Below are 8228 nucleotides of genomic sequence, written 5' to 3'. Positions count from 1 at the left end.
AATACCATGAACACAATTCAGATACAGCAGTCTCTTACATAATAATTTCCTGGAAAGAGCAATGCCACCTCATATTGACATATCTACCTCAATGAATTAATATTATATAGGGAAGGAAAAATTTAATTTTGCTTTTTTTTCTTTAGGAGTGGAACATAATCTTTATTTACAGGACACTGCAGGATACAAAATTTCACATAGAAATAAGAAACGCAGAGGACAGCTTCATATAATATGTACAGTTTACAACTGTTAAAGTATATTTTCTTTGTAAAAAGTGCTACAATAACAAACCACATTTAAAAAGAGTTCTTAGAGGAAACAGTAAGACAAATTTATGAGAAACACAGCACATAGCTAAGAACTTTGTGTCTCAGCTGGACATTAGAAGTTAAAAGTCCCGGGAGCCCCATCCTGAACTTGGAAGGCAAAGCCTTCAGAGGTAGCTTCTGGCACCACGTTTTGATCTTCCTCTTCCTCCACTGAGAAATACTTCTCAATCAAGCTCAATGAGGCTTTGTATACAGACTCATTTTCATGGCTCTGTAGTGTTTCAGTTTTGTCCAAGCCCCCACACTCTTCAATCGTCATACTGAGTTTGTCTGTCTCACCTAGTTTCTCAGCAGCCTGAAATATATTTGGCATCAAGAATAACCAAAATAATTTTGGTATATTTTGCACTTAAGAGGTTCATCAAAGGTTCTATTATGCCACAGTGTACAAGATACACAATCTGCTCAACTCTCCCACCACTGGTGTAGTTGGTTACAGCCCACACAGCTTCCTTCTGTGTCTTAAAGTCTGCCTTAGAGAGGACACCAACAAGAAATGGGACTAAGCCATGATTCACAATTTGCTGTATCTGGTCCTGGCATCCAGCTGTGATGTTTGACATTGTCCACGTGGCTTCCTTTTGAATATTAGTTTTGGGGTTTGTCAGTAGGATGGGAAAGACTGCAAGTGCTCCTGCATCTATCACAATTTGAGTCTGTTCATCTGTCCCAGTGACAATATTCCCTATGGCTCTCAGTGTAGGAGTCACAATTGGCAATTCAGTAGCTCCCAGAGGCTTCACAAGTTGGGGTACAACTCCTGTCTTCACAACCATTTCAATGTGCTCGCTTGGGCCATCAGTCAAGTAGGAGATAGCCCAGCAGGAATCTGCTAACACTTCTGGATCATTGTGATGTAGCAGACAAACTAAAGTAGGAAGAATCTGTTAAACTGCATCTAAGGGGGGGGGGGGGGTTTGCAGGATTCTTGTTTTGACAAAGGTTTGAAAGTGTCCAGGTAAGATTACATAAGTAACCACATGCCAAGGAAGACAGGTCAGGAATTGCAAGAAGTGCCAACAGTGGGTCAACTGCACCATATTTGATAACTAGGTCTCGGAAAACTGAACCATCACCTGCATTGTTTCCAAGAGCCCACACAGCTTTATGAGCATGGGAGGATGCCAAGAGCGAGATGAATGCTGGGATAGCACCTCCATTCACCACAGCCTTTGTCTGTTCAGATGTTCCAGAAGCAATGTTAGTAAGCACCCAAATATGTTCAAACTGAATGGGACTATAATCAGTTTTGCCCAAGAAGGACACAAATCTGGGGATCAAACTAGCCCAGATAATGTTGTCTATAGGAGGCTGTTTCTCTCTAGAAAGCAGTTTCGGAGCAACTTGAGTCGCTCGGAGCTGGCTTTCCAAATTGGTGCTGTTTATGCCTTTAACAATGTCCTCAACAGACTAATTTACAGTACCCTGATTGTTGAGGTTTTCCTGCAAGAGAGAAGTAGCATCATCAGAGAATGAGCTGATGTCCTCCTTTTCAGCATCTGGTCATCTTTCTTTGCTTTCCTCAGTTCCACATTAACTTCTATTTGGTGGCGCCACATTTCTGTACTGTCTTTTCCCTTGTTCTTGAATCTGATAAGCCGAGCAGCTGGTGAATTAGCATTCTTGTTGGTCGACATGGTTACAGGAATAAGGGAGTAAGCTAGTAGACAAGGGAAGGTGACACAGCAGGCTCAGGTGCCCACAAAAGGCAGTGCAGGGCTTGGAGACTGCAGGGTCCACGGACCTCAAAATGTCCACTGCTCCTCAGTCCTCAGACTTTGTACCTGCTTTTTTCATCTTATGTAGCAAAGAGGGCCTGCTTGTGGGGATTTCTCTCCTGCCCGGTTCCCACAGCTGGCAAGCCCCAAAGAAAATCAAACAGAGATCTCCATAAGTTATAAAGCTGATTGGCCCATTAGCTCAGTTTTCTTATTAGATCTTGTAGCTTATATTAACCCATTATTCTTATCTATGTTAACCACATGGCTCGATACCTTTTTCAGCCAGGTATATCACATGTTGCCTCTTCGGTGGTCTGGGCTGGACTGCAAGGAATGGGCTTCCTCCTTTCTAGCATTCTCTTGTTCTCATCACCCTGCCTCTACTTTCTGTCTGGATGACCTGCCTATATTTCCTGTCTGGCCAATCAGTATTTTATTAAAATACATGATTGATAGAATACAGACAATTCTCCCGCACCAATTCTACAGATATATTTTAAAATTTTTTGAAAATGAACACAAATTATTGGAATCATATGGAAACAAAGTTTTCTTTATCACATTTGATCAATCTCATATTTTCATATTAATTTCTGATGCTTTCTTATAGTAGATTTTCTAGAACTGATTTATTTACAAAGACATAGTATGTTTAACATCAGTAAGCTCGAAAGGGCTTAAAGTAAAGGTAAGTTTAAATTTCATAATTTTCTACTTAATAACTGTTTTGAAAGATGATGATTAAGGTAAGAGTTTATGAAAGAGGACACTTTAAGACACGTGATTACCAGTATGCAGCTGTTTGCAGGGGATAAATAACCAGCATGCTCTCTTAGCAGAATGTGACCTCACCTCCATTCCTTGTATTGGGGCTCTGTCCTACACATGCACTGTCTATAAAAAGTGCCGAAAGGAAAAACTTGATGGTGAATCTGGGAAGATCTAGTGTAATCAAGGAGAAAGAAATCTAAAAGTTTGCTACAATTCTTTTGTATCGAAGTATATCAGCTACCTTTAGGCATTTGTAGAAAATAGTGACGACTCAAATCCTAGTTAAAAATTACTACCTATTAATCAGCTGTTATGATTTCTTTCAAAGTTACATTTAAAATGTCATACTTACACCATATGCATAATAATTATCATTTACTTTTAAATCATAGGATTAAGTTCATCATATAGAGACCTAGGTTTTTATTTTGCCTTTATCAAATAATTATTTATGCAAATGCACGCCCAAGCAGATTAAGAACAACCAAAATAACCCAGGGATGGGAAATTCCTAGAGGCATTCTGGGACACAGGACAAGAAAAATTTTCTAAAATGTCAATGATGCATCTTTGCCCTATTTTACTTAAGATTTTAATGACACTGAAATTGCCTAAACACAAGGCAGAAAAGTTGAGTGCAGTGGTGAAGGTCTGAAATATAAATAATTTCCATGAGAACTCCAAGTCATTGCAAAGAAACTGTGTATTTTCCAGGCTCAGAAGACAGAGGCAGGTGAATTTCTGTGAGTTTGAGAGCAGCCTGGTCTACAGAGTGAGTTCCAGGACAGGTTCCAAGGTCACAGAGAGAAACCCCATCTCCAAAAACCAAAACCAAACAAAAAGAAAAAAGAAAAAGAAAAAAAGAAAGAAAAGAAGGCATCTATGCGCTGTTGAAAGGACAGTGGTGTGTTACACGTGGTGTGTTACACGTGCCGATTGACTTTGGCCCACTTGGTTTTGCACGCATGCATGTAACAGACATCATTATAGGCATCTCCCAAGAACAGTTCTTTGGGTAAGTTGTCCTCCTGTGTCATTCTGTGCATAGTTGAGCTGAGCTGAGCTTTAAAAAACAAAAGATGAAACCAAAGGGCCTTGCTGACTCGAGATCTCCAAGAACCTAACAGAATAAGCTCATCAAGAAACAGTGATACAATTTTAATAAAAAAATATTGTAATAAAAATTGAACTATAGTATCAGAATCTGTATTTTTTTTTTCTTGTGCTCCAAGTTTTCACTGGTGTGTAAAACTGGTGTATTTGTTTTTGGTAGATTAAATACTCTTCCTTTATGAAACTTTTCATAAATGTGGCTTGTAAATAATTTGAGTTGGGCAGGATCACATGCTCATTAACAGATTATACATTGTTCTGACTAGCCACACCAAACATGCTGCTCCTCAAAATGTAGACATTGTTCAGCTCATGATGACAACTGATGCATGACTTACAGCACCGAATGCTCGAGGCATTTGTGCTGACTTAATATTCATATTTATCTTTTACCAGAATTTAGTCATATAAATGATATATCAGGTGACTATTGACAGAGTTTTTAAGGCCATTCATATATACTTTAAAAGAAAATGAATTAGATCTTTTTAAAAGCAGAATCAAGAAATGACCCCTTCTATATGTTTTCTGTGCCATTTTAGTTTCCTCCGAACTGTCAACAAGATGGTTCAAAGATTTGCTTGAGAAAGGCAATCTTTGTCCATTAAGAAAAAATGCCTTTAAAGAACAAAGAGCCACATTTTCCTTTTAAGTTCACTCAAGTCAGTACCCAAGCGCCTGTTGCTCTTCCTTCAGCAACTTCACTGTGATCTAAGCAACGGCCATTCACAGCCCATGCGGGATAACGAGCCCCTCTTCCCTCTCACAACCGCTGTAAATTACTCCGTCAAGAGAAACACTTGTTAGATGCTTGATGTTCAGAGAAAAACACTGACATTTTCCAAAAGGAAAACAAGAAGCAACTTTTCAGCCTATCTTTCAAACTACAGGCACCTGAATGGCCACACAAGATGAGACACATCTTAGCACCTGGGCAATCAATTCCAACTTTTTATTGGAGGGAAACACATTGCTGAGCCATATTGTCTTGACATTCTCATCTCTGACCAGCTATTTCTATAATCTATAATTTAATACCTGCAGAGAAGGAATATCTGAGCAGTTCTATTTCTACCATGCACTAAAAAAGTTAAAGATATGAATTAAAAAACACATACTTTAAAACGCACTAAAACGTATTTACATTGTCTTGCAAGAGGTTTCACTGACCTCGGGAAACTCACCCAGTATTTAAAATGGAAGATGTGAACAAAAGTTAAGCAAATAACTTTCTAAAATGTCACGAGATAATGAAGGAAATGAGAATTAAAAGAAGGATTAAATGATAGAGGGGGAAATAATCAGGGATGAGAAAATGAGAAAAACCTTATTTACATTCCAACTTGCTTACCTTACTCTGAAACACATTAAAAAGAAAAACACTGATGATTAAGGCTACAGACAAGCCTGAATCCATCTCCCTCAAAACAACTGCATTCCTTTATAATTCTCCAGGGAGACACATAGGGATGGTACCATCACTTATGAATATACTCAGAGACAGACCCCAGGGAGACACATAGGGATGGAACCATCACTATGGATATACGCAGAGACAGACCCAAGGGAGCCACATAGGGATGGTACCATCACTATGGATATACGCAGAGACAGACCCCAGGGAGACACATAGGGATGGTACCATCACTATGGATATACGCAGAGACAGACCCCAGGGAGACACATAGGGATGGTACCATCACTTATGGATATATGCAGAGACAGACCCCAGGGAGACACATAGAGATGGAACCATCACTTATGGATATACGCAGAGACAGACCCCAGGGAGACACATAGGAATGGTACCATCACTTATGGATATACGCAGAGACAGACCCCAGAGAGCCACTGCACTGGATTCTTTCAGAGAAAAAAAATATAAAAGCTTTGCTCTTTCTTATGGAAGTTTTCAGCTTGCTTGTTTCAATACAGTGTATTATGCATTTCTTCTTTCCAAATTTAACATTGAAATGCACGGTTTTGGCTGTGGACTGACCTCAGCAACAAGCTGCCTAAGCAAGGAAGCAAAACAGGGCCCCTCTATGCAACATCACAGCTCTTCTGCTAAAATGGGATGGATTTTGTCAGCTAACCTCTTCTGCTCTCAATTGGAATATTCTTAACTAAACAAAAATAATAATACCTGCTTGAAGGTGCGCATACATCTCAGAAGTTTTTCAATGAAACATGCATGAAATGTGCCTTTAAGAACAATATGTCTATAAATAGAACACCCCCCCACATATAAGACCTATCTATAAAGGCAATAATGTATATTGATACATTAACACCCCCCCCACACACACACACATAATACTTATCCTGAGAGCTCATCTTTCCTAAAGGTCACATTTATTTTACGTTTCACTAAAATGTGCCATTTTTTTTAAGTGTTATGATTCTGGTAAGCTGACGCCTTTAGTGTGCTTGTTTGGTTCATATGTAAGCTGTTAACATCTTTTCTCCCAATAAGCAGGATAATCCATTTATTGAGGGCTCCTACAATGGTCACTTTGTATTGACTCTTGACTTTAAAACTAAGACGAACAAAGCTGTATTTTCCTGAACAAAACTTCCATGAGTCTGCACTACCTCAGGATTCTCCTATCCACTGAATCGCTGAGAAAGATCACATGCTCTGCCTGGGCTACCACCGGATGCCTCTCAAGAACAAAGGAGAAAGCAAAACTTTGGAAAGCAGAATATGTGTGCCTTTTAATCTCATAAAATTCTAAAAATTCAACCAGCCCCACACTTGATAGCACTAAGGATTTCTACTCACCAGCCAGCCTTCAGCCAGTTGAAAAGGTTGTTTTTTTCAGGTTCAGCTTTGATGACTAGGCGGGGACACTAAATTGGCATTTATAGAAACATGTATTTAATTGCTTCATAATTTACAGTTCTTAGAAGAGGTATTGGGTAAACTCACCGGGGAGCCAAATAAAACCTTAGCAATGTAAACAACGCATTGTGTATTTTCTGCTCCAACTAAAACCCTTTCAGAGTATCAGAGTGGTTGTCTGACAGCTCTGTGCTCTCCTGACCAGGTTGTGGTACATTTTGCAGCTTGTCAAATTTCCTCGCTGCCTCGCACCCTCTTTCATTATACAGCCCTGCTCTGTGCTTAGCCACTGTGTCGGTTCCTGCAGACATCCCCTACCTCCGGTCTAACACTACAGTTGATTTGCTAGGCATTCCTCTGCCTCCTCACACTTCACATCTTCCCATTGAATTTCTCCTTTCTACCTCTGTCCTCAGCAATCTGAACATTCTTTGGGTTTCCTGAATATTTCAATAGCTTTGTGACAGATGTCAATGTGCTTCATTCTGTCCTAACGTGCTTTGTGCAATTTCCTGTGCTTATTTTCATTTTCAATTCCTTCTTTGAAAAAAAAAAAAAAAAACTGATGGAAACACACTGGTCTCTGTGATTAAGTTAATGTTATGGGATTTTTTTTTCCTGATTAAAAGCAAAGTTTCTAATTAATACTTCCTTCAAATGGCATTTATAAAAACCAAGAGTTCCATAATAATATATCGAGTGTCTTGGAGTTAATAGTTTATTGTCTGTGCAAGGAATAGATCAGAACAGAAAAAAAAAAGCTGAATATTCCTATATAAATGGGAGAACGTTCTCTTTTTCACCTCTAAAAGCGAAAGAAATGAACATTAAATAGTTCAGCCTTGCAATTACAAGATCTAAGCTGACACCATATCTTGAGTGTTACTAGGAGAATGCAAAGCCCTAGCATTTAGTACTCGCTGATAAGGAACCCTTATTTTGGCAAACTGTTTTAACCAGTCAAATTGTGAAACTTTTGGAAATATAGGTGAAAGTTCAAACTTCATTCCTACAGTGTAGCCATTGTGTAATAAAATACCCAAGGTGATTCATTCAGTCACCTTAATATCTACTCATCAAGGAGGAGGAGAAGCGAAGGCGGCATTCTAGCTTTCTCTAGTATAACATGCTAAGTGCGGCATTCTAGTCTAAAAGGTGGAATTGTTCCTTTGAGTAAAATAATTAATGAGTTCAACAAAAGGAAAGCCGTTACGAGAGAGACCTCTAGTGGGAAAACATGCAAGTGTCTTGGAAACCCGTTTTATTGTTTCTGCTTCGTCTGAGAAATAGAACTGGCATACGTTATTTAAGGTAGTGTCCATAAGGCAGCCAGCCAGATGCCTCCTTCATGCTTCGCACGGGCGATTTGTTCAAGCCAACGATCCTTTGCTGTGTGAAGCTGTGGAAGTACATCAGAGAGGAAGAACTTCTTAGACAACAGACTTT

The 8228-nt window shown here is 39.2% G+C and overlaps 1 pseudogene; it reads right to left on the bottom strand.

The window, feature by feature from the left end:
* Positions 1 to 384: 384 nt before the first annotated feature.
* Positions 385 to 1969, bottom strand: LOC130886489 (importin subunit alpha-1-like; annotated as a pseudogene).
* Positions 1970 to 8228: the final 6259 nt, after the last annotated feature.

This window comes from Chionomys nivalis, chromosome 1 (genome assembly GCF_950005125.1).
Source record: "Chionomys nivalis chromosome 1, mChiNiv1.1, whole genome shotgun sequence".
NCBI classification, from domain to species: Eukaryota; Metazoa; Chordata; class Mammalia; order Rodentia; family Cricetidae; genus Chionomys; species Chionomys nivalis.
Note: the sequence above shows the minus strand (reverse complement) of the source record. Positions and strands in the feature narration are given on the sequence as shown.